At 36.1% G+C, this 16184-nt stretch overlaps 1 long non-coding RNA gene across 2 annotated transcripts in view; it reads right to left on the reverse strand.

Moving 5' to 3' along the window:
• LOC141992873 (uncharacterized) overlaps positions 1-13297 on the reverse strand; it is a 79562-nt gene extending 66265 nt beyond the window's left edge. For both annotated transcript variants that reach the window (XR_012640681.1, XR_012640680.1), the window contains exons 1-2: positions 12917-13297; positions 6851-6948 (exon numbers count right to left, since the gene is read on the reverse strand). This is a non-coding gene — a long non-coding RNA (uncharacterized LOC141992873). The remainder of the gene's footprint in view (positions 1-6850; positions 6949-12916) is intronic.
• Between the last annotated feature and the right edge of the window lie 2887 nt (positions 13298-16184).

Below are 16184 nucleotides of genomic sequence, written 5' to 3' on the forward strand. Positions count from 1 at the left end.
TAAGGTGGGTGAGGTGATATATTTTATTGGACTAACTCCTGTTGGTGAAAGAAACAAGCTTTTGAGCTACACGGAGCATCTGGCATCTGACTCAGAGGATGAAAATGAACATGCCTCAGTCCGAACTGCTTTGGATTGTTATCGAGCAGAACATGTCATCAGCATGAACACATGTCCTTTAGAACGGTGATTGAAGCATGAAGGGACATATGAATCTTTAGCACATCTGGCATGTAAATATCTTGCAACGCTGGCTACAACAGTGCCATGTGAACACCTGAATTTCTCTGTGTAGCTCAAAAGCTTGTCTCTTTCACCAACAGGAGTTAGTCCAATAAAAGACATTACCTTACCCACCTTGTCTGTCCTGAATAAAGATCATAGATCGGCTAAATTCTGTATTCTGTTGTGTATTTTCAAATTACGGCAAAATCATACCTTTTAAAAATCTTCAGGTAGTCAGTCATTCTTCAAAGAATATACAGTAGTTTATTTTAGGATTATTTGATTTATAACTAGGGCTGTCGATTAATCACAGTTAACTCATGTGATTAACTCAAAACAATTAATCACAATCAATTGCAGTTTTAATCGCATTGTTAAACAATAGAATACCAGTTGAAATGTATTAAATATTTTTGGATGTTTTTCTACATTTTCAAATATATGGATTTCAGTTACAACACAGAATAAAATCAATATATTGATTACAAATATTTACACTGTAAAAATGATAAACAAAATAAACCGTATTTTTCAATTCATTTCATACAAGTACTGTAGTGCAATCTCTTAATTGTGAAAGTGCAATTTACAAAAGTAAATTGGTTTTTTTGTTATCTAACTGCACTCAAAAACAAAACAATGCAAAACTTTAGATCCTACAAGTCCACTCAGTCCTCCTACTTGTTCAGCCAATCGCTCAGACAAACAAGTTTGTTTACATTTACGGGAGATAATGCTGCCCACTTCTTATTTACAGTGTCACCAGAAAGTGAGAACAGGCATTTGTATGGCACTTCTGTAGCTGGCATTGCAAGGTATTTACATGCCAGATATGCTAAACATTCATATGCCCCTTCATGCTTCGGCCACCATTCCAGAGGACATGCTTCCATGCTGATGACGCTAGTTAAAAAAATAATGCATTAATTAAATTTGTGATTGAACTCCATGGAGAAGAATTGTATGTCTCCGGCTCTATTTTGCCTGCATTCTGCCATATATTTCATGTTATAGTAGTCTCAGTTGATGACTCAGCACATGTTCTTCGTTTTAAGAACACTTTCACTGCAGATTTGACAAAACACAAAGAAGGTACCAATGTGAGATTTCTAAAGATAGCTACAGCACTCGACCTAAGGTTTAAGAATCTGAAGTGCCTTCCAAAATCTGAGAGGGATGAGGTGTGGAGCATGTTTTCAGAAGTCTTAAAAGAGCAACACTCTGATGTGGAAACTACAGAACCCAAACCACCAAAAAAGAAAATCAACCTTCTGCTGGTGGCATCTGACTCAGATGATGAAAATGAACATGCATCGGACCGCACTGCTTTGGGTTGTTATCGAGCAGAACCTGTCATCAGCATGGACACGTCCTTTGGAATGGTGATTGAAGCATGAAGGGACATATGAATCTTTAGCGCATCTGGCACATAAATATCTTGCGACACCGGCTACAACCGTGCCATGCGAATGCCTGTTCTCACTTTCAGGTGACATTGTGAACAAGAAGTGGGCAGCATTATCTCCTGCAAATTTAAACAAACTTGTTTGTGTGATTGGCTGAACAAGAAATAGGACTGAGTGGACTTGTAGGCTCTAAAGTTTTACATTGTTCTATTTTTGAATGCAGGTTTTTTTTGTACATAATTCTACATTTGTAAGTTCAACTTTCATGATAAAGAGATTGCACTACAGTACTTGTAGAAGGTGAATTGAAAAATACTATTTTTTTTACAGTGCAAATATTTTTAATAAAAAATAAATAAAAAGTGAACACCGTACACTTTGTATTCTGTGTTATATCAAAATCAATATATTTGAAAATGTAGAAAACCTCCAAAATATTTAAATAAATGACATTCTATTGTTGTTTAACAATGCCATTAATCATGATTAAAAAAATAATCACTTGGCAGCCCTACTTATAATGTTATTAACTAACTAAATAAAGCTTAGTGCGCTTTGCTCCCCTGGTTGATTCAGGCAGTGTAGAGATTTGTTTTCCATTATGAGTAGGGTCAACTAGCCTTCTCAAAACCCTTGTCAATTCAGCACGGAAGGCTGTCTGATACCATGGTGATAAGTGATACATGAGAGATATAAGCCATCCTGGGACATATCCTAGGCATATCCATGTCATATAGGAGAGAGGTGATAACATATTCCTGCAGTTAGCGTCTGTAAGTATTTATTGCAAGTATAATTAAGACATCTAGGATGTAAAACCAAAATAAAACTTATGTGCAAGCACTTATTGGTACAAAAAATCCACAATAACAAAAATCGAGTGTCTGGGTGGGTATCTCCTCATATACAGCAAAACAAAAATTGGTGATGGTCTCACTATGATGTTACATGAACATAGTGTATAATACTACTTCATTCTCTTTTATTCCGATCCCAGCTCTATGCTGCTACATATTTCCATCACAAAGACAAGATCTGTCCATTTTTGGTCCACAAAATTATTTGAATTCTCAGCTATGCAAAAAATATAATTTTGACAAATGTATTTGACCTTCAGTAAAATTGAATACCTGCACTAAATTGCGGACTTGAAAACAACGCATGTCATTTCAGGAGGGAAAAGGAATAGTTTTGGTAGAAATCAATTCCAGTTCCATAGTATAGTAACACGTTTACATTTAAAATCACTTTAACAAACTCTTCCTTCATTTTAATGTATTCTCAAACAAAGAGTATTGATGACATGTTAACAGCTGCATTGTAATCAGGAACACACTGTGCTGGAAAAAAAACCCCACTGCCTAGGTTTGGAAAGAGATTTTGAACATGCCATTCAAGACCCTAGTCTCCATATTTTTCTGACACTTTTTTCGAGTCTGTACAGTACACATGGAGATGAGACCAAAACAGAAAGTTGGCTTTAATTCTTTCCTAGAGCTTTGGGAACCTTTCTGACTTGAGCCTACTTCAAGAATAGGCTGCACTTGAATACTAGTTCCAAAGAACCTTGAACTCAACCATGTCACTCATCAGTGAATGCAGCCATCCCTTGGGTGGAATATGACCGCTGCAGCACACCCATCACCATGCAACAGTGTAGGGCACAGAAGCTGCATCCAATTGAAACTACAGTGATAATATAGGTAGAAAAAGTTTTTAATATAAATCTAAATATATAATTAAAAGTACAAAATATTTTAAAAGGCACCTATGTTACCCTAGGTGTGGCTTTGACATATTTAGAAAAAAACAGTCCAGCTAAAATCTTTAACCCAATATGAAATTCAACACCCAGCCAAAAACTTCCCTTCAAAAATCTAAACTTTAAACCTTCTTCAGACTCATCCTACCCAAATATTAAAGTGAAGACACCAGTCTTGGAGCATACGCTGAGGCTCAGCAGTCCTGGTCTATTTTGAATCTCAGTGGTGGGAGTGTGTTCCTAAAAGTAAGGACCCTGGCAGAGAAGCCATTTAAAGCTTTCTAGGTCAACTTTTAAATTTGTTCTCCCCAGAAATAGCCTGCATAGCTGCTCCTTACCAAATGGACAGTCACCAACTTAAGTTTCCATCTTGATTTTTAAATTCCTATGCCAGTGTAGAGTGCATTTCAGCAATCACATCACAAGGTGAAATCATTATAGCCAGGTTCACACCTGAACAAAACAGTTGCAATCTCTTAGCAGGACACAGATGTGGGGGTAAAAAGCATCCCTGGAGATGGAATTTAACCAAAGCAGCTGAAAAAAAATCCCTACTCTTACAGAAAGTACCATAGAATCTTTAATGGATGCATAGGTTAGGATACCATTTTTACATCTTGCATGAAAGATGGTGACACTTGTAGCCTAATTTAGTAAACAGGCAATTTCAGTAACTATTTATCAAACCTCTAGGGTACACACACAAATGAAATGTTACATGGTGTATGTATAACACATGGCATATTTAGTTTATAATGTTATTTATTGAAGATACACCAGAAGAAGTTCATCCAGTTATTTTTTTAAAATCCAAACCTGAATTATAGTCTTGATGTAGTATGGCTCCCTTTATTACTAAACTATATACGTTAGTTTTTCTCTATATTTATATCAGCCAAGGTCTAATTAATAGTACAAGAAATCAATTTGTTTCTGAGAACATCAGTTAGCCAAAGTGCTTCTCTTGTTTTTGTGTTTTACATTTCCATAGCAAAGAGAATTAATTTAAGAGGTCAATAATGTTGCTGCTGTATCTTGCATAGCCTTTCTATAATTTACCATACTGGCTAAAATTAACTGGTATGGCACATTAATCTTGCATTTGGCTATTTAGAGGTACGCTCCGAGACACACAAGAAGGAGAATTCTTTAAAATACAATTTTGTTCTTTATTTATTTAATGTGGTAATAGTTAATGGGGGGATGGGGAGGAGGAACACATAAAACAAGTCTATGTGTTCTAAATAAATAAAAAAAGCTAAGCCTTGATGTCGTATGTTTCTGATGATGATGTGTAAAATACCCTGTGCACTTTGCAGCGTGTGTGAAACCTGCACAAACTTTCCAATAAAGTTTAAAGCACTTGCAAAAATGTTGCACCTGGAGCCGAGGGTGGGGGGGGGAAGAGAGGGGAATGAAGAGGGCAAAGGTCATTAAGGCATTGACTAAACAGACTTCACACTCAGTGAAAAGTCCAGACAACCCCTGCAGTGTCATCTTACAACTCTGGTTTTCTTCTTTTCAAGACATAGTAATCCATAAATACACTCAAGTCACCAGCAGCTTCACTCTCCTTTTTTTTTTTTTTTTTTTAAAAAAACTTCAATTTTTTTCCCACTTCTATGAAGATCTGAAATTTTAACCCTTATGTCTTTGGATAAACTTTGGGAACAGCTTATCTTCTCCCTTACTGTTGTCATTCACTATACTTCTCTTTGAAATGTTCTCCTTTGCAAATTATCCTTCTGGAAAAAATAGTTTAAAATGATCTAAAAATAATACTTGAAAGTTGAAGTTAAACCTCAGCATATGGACAACATATCCTGGAAAATCACCAGATTTCTTAAATAACAATCATACAACCCTGCAAAAAATTTAACTGCAATCTTCTTTTGAAGACCATTTTAAACAAAGGCTTCACATATTTCATGCAAAAAAAAATTAGTTTCAAGCTTATTTTACTGGTTAAAATAAATTGATTTCAGCTAGAAGACTGCATAGTCATGACTTTTATTTTACTTATTTATTTTTAAATGTACAGAAGGAAATACTTCTCCATGTTGAATAAAATTAAAGGTAAAACAAAAAGTGGTGCTTGTGCTTTCATCATACAATTAAATATTTCAGTTTTGCACATATTGCTTTTACAATATGAAATCGTGAGACAAAATTATTTTAATCATTTTATCCAATCCCATTATCCACATCCTACAGCTTAGGGGACTGGATAAACTGCTAATACAATCTGGTGCCTTGACAGTAACAGTAGGCTGGTGAAATACATCCCATCAATAGCCCATAGCCTACACATTTTGCTTACTTCCCCTTTTTATCCTCTGCATTGCATGAGTCTGAAGTTCCACACAGGATATTTCAGCTCAAGCTTCTTTCTCATCACCCCGCCCATTCTGAGAAGCAGAGGAGAGATGGACACAGACCTGCTACAGTTTCATTTTCCTAATGGGTTTTTATAACCTGAACAGAGCTGTCAAGACATTTGAAAGTATGTGTGTAAGTACTTCTTTTGTACTCTGCATGAATATTGATTAATGCAAACACTTTATGGAGAGAACGAGTGTTTTCTTCTTTTGTGCAGAGCACCATCATAGTTGTACATAGACAAAAATATTTTTTTTTCCAGTTCTATGCATGTGATTCAGACAGCAATTTCACTTTACCACAAAATGGCGGCCTGAAAGAAACCACTGTTAAGTCTCATGCTCTGCAGGACTTTTTACTGTGCTGTGATTTTAGAAATGCTCACCCATGAATTTGTGATTTAGATCAATTAAGTAACAAAATCTGTTACCAAATAGAAAACAGAATGGCTAAATACTTCTCTCAGCTTTACTTATCCAACCCTACTTCAGTATAACAGAGAGCGGAACCAGGTTAAGGACATGTAACTGTTCAAACCAGTGCAAGGATTTTGTAGAACCAGTTTCTACAAGGTATTTAAGCATGTGCTGAACTTTAAGCACCGGAGTCATCCTACTGAAGTCAATGGACTACTTGTACACTTTAAATTTAGCCATCTGCTTGCTGAATCAGTGCCTTGCTGAATCAGGGTCTAAATGCATCAATATCACAGGTAAAAATAAGGGGACCAGAGACTGCCACCCTTGCTCACCTTGAGTAGCACCTTACTTCTCAAGTCAAGCAAATGAAATCAGTGGGACAACTTACAGAGTAAGGTACTACACCACATTAGTAGGCTTCACAATCCAGCCCTATGTGACTATATTTTATACTGAAGATGAAATTATCTCACTTATCTTCTTAAATACTAATAACATTTTGCTAACAGCAAGCAACATACTATATGCCCAAACAGATGAAATGTTTAAATAAATTAAATGAAAATGAAGTATTGTACCTAACTAAAAGCACACACTTTCTACCTTTCCAGCTAAAGAAAGTACATTTTTGTTTAATTATTAGGCCCAAGCATACAGACCTGGTGCAGATAAACACGGAAGTCAATGGGAATTTTGCCTTCATATTCAGTTCAATGCTGCTTCTTATGCCCTTCTTTGTGGTATTTGAGCATAGGGCCTGCAACAATAATTACATGTCCAAAGCACTAATTAATCCTATGTGATGTAGATGCGTGACTATTACCCTGTTAGAAACGAGGAAACTGAGGCAAAGGTTAAGTGAATTGTCCACAGCTAGATAACTCATTGGGAGAACTGGCATTAGAACCAAAATCTCCTGATTCTTAGTACCATGCTCTTATTACGAGACTACAAATGCAGGAATGGCCCTAAGGTGTCTGTGCCCTATTTGGTGTTTTCAGACATATCTACTATTTTGTTCATTCTTTCTGATACATTCCTAAATGGTGTGTGTGTATATATAGATATATTGGTTTAAAAAAAAAAACTGCCTCGTAATTTTTGTTCTGCTGTCTTTCCCCTTTGCCTCATTCACCTTACACCTGAAGAATGACTGAGGCATTAATGAAACTTTCTTCAATTGAAGAAAAGAAGGATATTTCATAGTGGCATGTAAACATACTTTCATCAGTAAACCAGAGACTTATGGGGAAAAATCTCTTGATTCAGGTTCATAGTTGTGGGTTCCAATGGAAGCATAATACTCGTCCGGGACTTGAACGATACAGAAATTTTATATTTAGTGATCACAACAATAACCAATTTATTACCATCTTTGATATTTCCTTAACTGTTGTATAGGGTCCAGTATTGGATTCAGTCAGGCAATTTTTCTTCCCCTTCTAAATTGTCCATCCTATCCGCTTAGCTTGTCTGCAGATTCAGGGAATTTGTAGATTTCTGATCTATTATGTATTTCTTAAATACAATCATTGTTAAATCTCAATAAATGTACACCCATAGTAAATTTCTTACTAAACCCAAACAAAATTGTAAATGGTAGACCTTGTGGTGCAATCCATGTCAATTTGATCTATAGTGTGTGTGCACGCGCGTATACGTACATACACGTTCTCACACACACCAGCTACAGAAGATATAATTTTGACACAGTTTCCATTGCAATCTACAATTCAGTTTAAGGGAGTATATATAACACACATGTACACAAGCTGCTAATGATTACATGTTTTAGATGTTATGTTGGTGTGTGCAGTTGTAAAAACATAAGTAGTTTGAAATTACATTTTGCTGGTAATATTTTAAAATATTTGAGATTTGTTTTTATTTGAAAAGCCCCACCTCACTTGCATCTTCCAACTTCAAGAGACAATGGAAAGAAATCCATCATTCTATAATTCACTTGTTCCTTCCCTTAACGGTAATGAGCATTTGTTTAGGTTTTTGTATATTGGACAAAGAATAAATGGAGAGGATCTGTTTGCCTGGAGAGTGAAACAGAACTTTTTTCTTGTCCTTCCAATAGAAAGAGGAACTTGCAGTGATTTTGCCTGAACACTTCTAGCCTTGCAGTTTTGTATAACTAATATAAATTAAATATTCTTAATTATTTCAGCTCTGGCTAGAAATGATACAAGACAAAGGGGAGACTGATGCAGCGTGCCTCACAATGGCTCTACTGATTTCTGTACTGGCCCTTCCTCTGCACATGGTCAATTAGAATTGAAAATTCTGTGCTGATTTCATTTGCTGGAATTTTAAAGCAGGTCAGGAAGAAAGATGTTATTGAAAGGAAAATTCTCATCTAAATAAGAAAAGAACACGTGGCCATCTGGTCTCACTATACCATGCCGAAAGTCATTTAAACTCCGTTGTAGTCTTGATCTTTGCAACAGTTAGCCAAAAAATCAAACGGAAATCTGTTTACATTAAAATACCCTAAATGGTTTTATCTATAAATATGCAATGCACAGTTCATTTCCTATCTGTGATGCATGAGCTCATTTGACCCCACTGCCTTACTGAGCTGGACTGCATTTCTGGCAGGCAAGGTTTCAGTCACTCCCAGCCTACTTTTGCTACATAAAGGTACCAACAGAGCAACCCATTTTTTGAAAGGCTTGTGTGATCCCAAGTAGTTTCTACTCATGCTTGATGTTTGTATTTATACTTAAAGGAGGCACTCAGAGGCAATACTTTTTTTAAAGTCATTAGAACGGGAAGTTTCTATGCGTTGTGCTGTAGTGTTTATACAACCAATCGCAGTGCACCGGCTAGCAGACCATGTGGAACAGATATCAAACTCCTCATTTTGCATGGACTAGAGTCATAAATATGTGTGAATTTTCATGAACGCTTTGTTTCACCATCAGCAGGATTATTTACAAGTTTAAAGAAAAAGTGAGTTAGCAAAAAACAGAAGCCAACATTTTCAAATTTAGACTCTCTGGGAGACTAATTTTGTAACCAAATTCATATTTAGGTGCTTCAATATAATTGGCTTTATTTTCAAAGATGCTGTGAATCTGCAGTTTACACTGATTTTGGCAGAGTTTGCTGAGTGTTTATGAAAATGGAGTCACTTTTGTTCAGGCACTTAAATATGTACATCAGTCCTAACTGTAAATATCTAGAAATGAAAATTTTGGCTTATAGTTCTTGTGATTCAAAAATGAACTACTCCAGTTAAGCACATTCTGTACATCAATATTCATTTGCTAGCTGGAAAAAGTCCACTCCAGTTTAAAGCTCATGTGTAATCCCTATCTTACGTTTGGTAGGAGAATTGATTCTTTTGTAGCATTTTAGACCATAGGAAATGGAAAAAACCCACTAATTATAATTATTACCTTTAGAAAATACATATCAGCACTTTAGTCTATAGCTAACAAAATGATTTTGAATTATACATGTGAAATATCAATGTACGGTTTTATTTTCAAGGATAATACCAGAAAAAGGGAAAAAAAAGATTAGCAAATAATGAAATTGTGGGGAATGCATGTTATATGTATATATTTTTCACAGCTATATCCATCAGTGTAGCTACTGATATGTTATACCTTTTCAAATAAGATATATTAAATTATTCTTTCAGGAAAGTGTTTAATTATTTGTATTAGAATTTGGATTTATATAGTTTGAATACAGCAATCAAGTTCTCTGTCTTCATTTCTTTGAATTACGCTCTAGAAACCTGTAGCCCTATTTGAGGTACTGGATGCTGTTGTCATTAGGTACAACTTAATCTTATTTTCTCTCTCTTTCCCTCTTTAAGCAACTTACTAGAAAGTTTTATAAACTGCTCAGCTCACCCAAAATAATCAACATATGGGATACCCATATTTGGGTCCTGTTTTCAAGTCTAAATCTAGTATACTATTTGCTGGGGGAGGGGGGGAAGAGAGAGATTGAGTGTGAGTGTGATGACAATGATAACAACAATAAAAGAAAATCACCTAAAGTCATTTATCATTTTCCTAAAAGCCAGCTGATATTTTGAATAAACCATACTTTCTTAAACCTTGTCAGGTGATGTGTTTAAAAAAAAAAAGTTTGTACTGTATGTAAGTGTGTTAAAGTGTTACTCAGAGTAATTTGATTTAAAAAAAAAACTCCTTTTCCAAACCACTATACCGTGTATCCAGTGACAATGAAATGCATGAATTTCAAAGAATAAAGTTTCTAGTGTATACATTTAAAAATTAAATGGAAAATGGTTCAAGAAATAAAATAGTCCTCCTTTCCTCCGGGTGTCTGTGCTAACCCCACCCCTGGCCACACCAAAATAATGTGTGTGACTATTTTTGGGAGTACTGTGTTCAAAAGACAAACTTTCTGGAAGTAATGAGACACAGCCAATCGGTGTTTCTCCAGGGAGTGCAGTAACTGCCTGACAATTGGAAGGCCAGATTCCCATAGTCAGACTGACTACCTCAACTAACCCCCCTCAATTTGGACATGGTTTACCCACTGGTATTTGAATACCACTAGGTTTGAAGGGGCTCAAAATAATCTGAGAGAATTGTTAATCTCTCTAAAACCTAATCTCTTTCTAAAGAGTCAAATTTTCAAAAATAGGTCCCTGAATTACTAGTATATTGTATATACATACATAGTATCCTGTATATGCATACAGTGTTTCTACATAAGTGTATGTGATCTATCTGAACAACATACTGTATGCAATACAGATACGTCATATACAGGAGTATACTGTTTATAAAAATCAAGATACTGGATGTACAGTGCATGCATAGAGATATAGTACATCATGCTATAGAATTGTTGGTGTGTGCACGCATATATGCATATATATATATATATGCATACACCTATTTATAAATGCATTTTTTCATATACTATTTAAAATAATACAAGACTTAAAACTGAGTTTGCATATATATATGCATACACCTATTTATAAATGCATTTTTTCATATATTATTTAAAATAATACAAGACTTAAAACTGAGTTTGCCCAGAGTAATACAAAAAAGGGATATTTTTGTCTTCAGTGTTTCTGCAGTATGGGTAAGACTTCTGTGCCTAGTCTACACGTAACAGAGAAATAGGCTTGCCGTGCATTGCGTGCAGGCTCCTTGATTGTAGAGGGGAAAAAATCTGGCTGGAATCCAGAGAGGCTAGCATAGCGCTCTGTTGATCATTATGTCTAGCCTTCAGGTGTCTCAGCTCACAGTGAGCGGCAGTTGGGGGAGGTGTAGATAACAGGAGAGCAGACAAAGAAAAAAATGGTGTACTTAAAAAAGATTATATGAAAATTCATGTCAAGTTCTCCTTTTAAACAATAAATTCTTTGGGTTCCTTTCTCCACAATGGGAGCACGTGAACATCTGCCCTGGAAGATTTATTTAAGCCATACTTAGTAGTGGCTGAGCCTTTCAACAATTTTTCCTTATTGGAATTAATTTCTTTCTTTTTTTTCTTTTTTTCTTTTTTTTTTTTTAAGAATAAGTATGAAAATCTTTCACTCAAACTGTTTTCATCTCCATGTTTTCTTACAGAGCCAGACTAACTGGGTCTGAATCAGGTTTCCATTGTCTTTTTTTCTCTTTTTTTCTTTTCTGTTAGTCCAGTGAAAATACTTTCAGAATGTAACTTTTTAAAAGAAGATTTGGACTATTCAAGGATTTCTTAATTTAAATACAAAAGGATAAATCAGTGTGCTATTATCTATTGGAGTTCAATTTTGTTTCTAGGGAATGCGGGGGAGAACTACCTCTGCTTTGTCTGTTGCTTCTGTTTGAGAACTCGTGTAAATCTTACACAGAAAGCAACTTAGATCTACCGAGATCTCCTGGCGAGCAAAGATCTTGGTAAGCTATCAAAATGCATCTCATTATGAATGGCTTATTATTTCTCCCCCCACCCCCGCCTTCTGACATTATGCTGTGAAGAGTCTCATACCCCTTCCCAATCCATCAGGAATTTGAGTGAATTCTTTCTAAATAGAAGGCAGGATTCAGAAATGTTTAAAGCAGCCTGTCCAAGCCCCTCCTCACACTGAACGATTCCAGATTGAATATTTATTACCTGCCTTTTTTTTTAATGCAACTATAAACCTTTCTCTTCCCCCTCCCTGTCCCCTTCCCCCTCCCAAACATTGAAAGAGGTAGGATGGGAACTTTGCTTGATTTCATTGTTCAAAACATAAGAGCTATTTGCCCCATAGTGTCTTTGCTGCCTTTCAGGGCTAATTATAATAACTGTCAGATGTTTGGAAAGTCTGGACTGTCCTTGCCAGCAGAGACAGCAAAGTTTGCCTTTATTTTTTCCCCATTAGGGACAGATCAGGCCTGAGTAAACACAGAGTGCAAATAAAACTGAACAACATACATGCGTGGGGCTTTTTTGCCTTCCTTTTTCTTTATGAACAAAGCAGCACACTGGCTATGTTAGGAAGCAGTGTGGCATGCAGCTCTTATGCAGACACTGCCCTGAGGGATAACTGATTTTCTCCTCTTCTTTTTTTACTGAAGCCTACAGGAAATATTCCTGAAAGATTCCCAATTGTTTTAGATAATGTTCAATCTCCATAGCCAGGGAAAAATAATAAAGAGCATATTTTAAAGATATGGTGCATGCAACATGTAAACAGCATTACACTGCACACTTTAAGGGTGAAAATAAAAACCGATACTCACAGTTTCATACTGCTAAGCTGTGCTAGTCACTGTTTCCTTCAGTAGAGATGTGTGTGGTGGGTGAATGTCAAGGATGCAGATCCCAATTTAATGCAGAAGGAAAGTACAAAAGTGTTTTATAAAGTCATTCGGAAGTCAGTCACTTGTGCTCAGACATCCCATTGCTGCCGTGCAAGCTGTACTATCTGCAATTCTGAATTGAACTAAATACTGCTCATGTGAAAGACAGGGGAAATGCTGTCATGTGGGACACACAAATCCACCCTATTGGCTCTGAAGGCATAACTTAGGCATCCTTGTTTTTCCACTATTGGTTAATAGTTAAAACTGAAAGACTAGGTCTTCCTAGTGAGTCCCTTTTCCCTCTGTGCGTGGAAGAATGAGTGTAGGATTTTACAGTGACAGGATTAGTTAAGAAAGGGACTGAAGTCATCCTTTGACTGAGACTGGTGGGTGGGGATTGGAGGCTGAGCTTTTTGCGCGTGTGTGTGTGTATCCTTCTGCAGTCTTGCTTGAGCTTTTTATGTCAGAAATACTTGCAATTAACTTTGGAGATGAAACTGAAAGTTCTTATTTGGGGTTAAGCAAGGATTTTTGTTTTTAGATTAAGGTTTAATATTGCAGAGTTCAGTATGGTGATTTTATTCGATTCATTACAGTGTCCTAACTAAACAGATTATTTATTAACACTTTTCATAGATTCACAGATTTTAAGACCAGAAAGGGATGGCTATGATCATCTAGTCTGATAGCCTGCGTAATTCATCCAGTGATTCCTATATTTTGCACAATAAACTTGTGATTAAACTAGAGCATAACTTTTACAAAGCTATCCAATTGCACAGAACTATTATTATGTTAACATTATTACATTTAGTAAGCACTGAAATTTCATAAACTTCATTCTTGCCAAGGTGTAGTAATTGCAAGAATAATGAAGAAAATATTAGAATTAAACAGGAGGGGAAGAAGATCAACTTTTCTCTATTTAAATGTTCTGCCCATTTGCCTGATTTAGTTATGCAGGCATCAGCGGTAATTTGAAACAGTAGTCAGTCATGTGTGACATACTACTCCAATTAACCCTTATTAAAAAGACCTTTCTGAAATCCAGCATGCACACACACAGTCACAGAAATTAGATATAGGAGAAATCTATCAGAGTTACCTAGCCCATCCTCCTGTCAGTTCAAGATTGTTCCCTCCTCTACATTTCAAGGGCTTTCATCCAGTCTAGTTCTAAATATCCTAAACAATGGCACTTCTGTCAATTCTATGGGAGAGTGTTCTTGAGTGCAAAGGCCCAATTCAGCAACCAAATAGCTTGTCCACACTTGGAAGTTTATCAACATAGCTATTCCAGAACTTCCATTTTGGTAAATTTCCAAGTATAGACAAACCCACAGTCAGCTGGAGCTTCTCCCACAGAGGTGGTATGCAGCATCCCGTACTCAGATTTTGGTGTCTGGAAATTTTACTGCTATCTAGCCTAACCAGCACCCTTTTATTTCTTTTCTCATTCATGCTAGTTAAACTCTATTGTGCCACCTTTGAACAATTCCTCTCGCTGCTTAGTGTTTACATTCTTCAACTATTTATAAACTTTTATCATGTCTACCCTTGTCATTACTTAGCTCAATACAGTATTCCAGGTGTAAAGCCATATAGAGTGTGGGGCTGTTCTCTCCTTAGTCTGTGATGCCTCCACAACAAATTGTTTCTGACATGTTATGAATATAGTAAATATAAAAATAAGTTTCCTATCCATTCAACAAGCCAGATTTAGTGGAAAAAATACGTACATTGGAGGTTGTTATATCCTGATTTCTCTCTCAATCAGAGAATGAAGCAGAAACCAAACGAATGAATGTATCAAATGCAGCTTTTCATCTCTCTGCTGTGTTAAAATTGCCATCTTGTCTCAGGAAATGTGTTGACGGCATGCTTCATCAATAGTGAACTGTACAGAAACTACAGGATTAACTACAGTCTCTTTACCCACCAATAGATTGCTATTTAATATGAGAGGAAGGATATAGATTCATGCATGCATACATTAGCTGGCACAATGGATGGTATCTTTGGAGCAGGGATAATGTCTTCCTGTATTTTTATACATCTTCAAGTACGCTGGGGCCCAGTCCTAATTGAGGCCTATGGATATTACCACTGTACAAGTAATTAATACTAATCAGTGCTTGCAACACTATGGTACACCGTTCATTCTTCCTATCATCTTCACCCCAAATCTGATTGGGTTTTAGTCATTCAGGCCCAGATTTTTCAGTCATTTACATGAAGATAAGCCTGGGTTGTTTGTGGGGAGTTGTAGTGGTGTAAGTGACACCAGAATTTGGCACACGATCATAAGGGAAAATGATCTGCAAGGGAAACGAAAATGTCTTTTTGAATGTTTTAATGTTACAAAATCAGGTGGTCTCTGCTGTGTTTTCCGTAGAGGTCTCTATGGATGACTAAAGAACTATTAGGATTGGATATCATAAATACCAAGAGAGTGAAATCTGAATCTTCGAGAAGGGATAGGGGTTTTTATTCAGACTTTAAAAAAAATTAAAAAAAAAAACATATTTAAGGCAAATTCTGGACAAACAGATGGGATTAAAATCTTTCCCAGCCCTTTCAGTTAAGGGCTGAAAGCCTCTACCCTAGCTCTATGGTTCTACAACAAAACCTGGGAAGATAAGACTTGATATTCCTGGTATATCTGAAATATAATACAAGAACAACAAATATTTTTCAGAGAAGGAATAGAGATGACAGTTTTTAGGCCTTTTGATTATGAACAAAGAAATCCCAGGTCATTTTATATTTTCTGTGTAGGTCCCCTTTTAAAAATATGAAGTAATAGTTGGCAATAAAGTAGCAGAAAAACAATTTCTGCCACTTTAACAAGCTGAAGTATAATAGTCCTAATAAGGACAGGTACCTGTATGGTTTCAATAAAATGAGGCTAGAGCAGTAGCATCAAATCTTTCTCTCCTCCTTCCAACAATGTGTTCATCTCCAATAGACCCTTCACATCTGGACTCCAGAACACTGAGGGGGCAGAGTTGCAAACCCTGGGAGACTTTTTTTCTTTTTTACAGTGCTGGTGGTCTTTGTAATTTTGGTTACTTTTAAAAATTCAATTAAAGTGGGAATAAATACTAATAAAAGAAACCTTACTCCAGAGAGCAGTAAACTCTTTGGGTTTTAAGCCTTTATACATGGTCTTGTCTTAAATATATTTTGAGTACTGATGTCAGGT

Source organism: Natator depressus, chromosome 8 (genome assembly GCF_965152275.1).
Source record: "Natator depressus isolate rNatDep1 chromosome 8, rNatDep2.hap1, whole genome shotgun sequence".
In the NCBI taxonomy this organism is placed as follows: Eukaryota; Metazoa; Chordata; order Testudines; family Cheloniidae; genus Natator; species Natator depressus.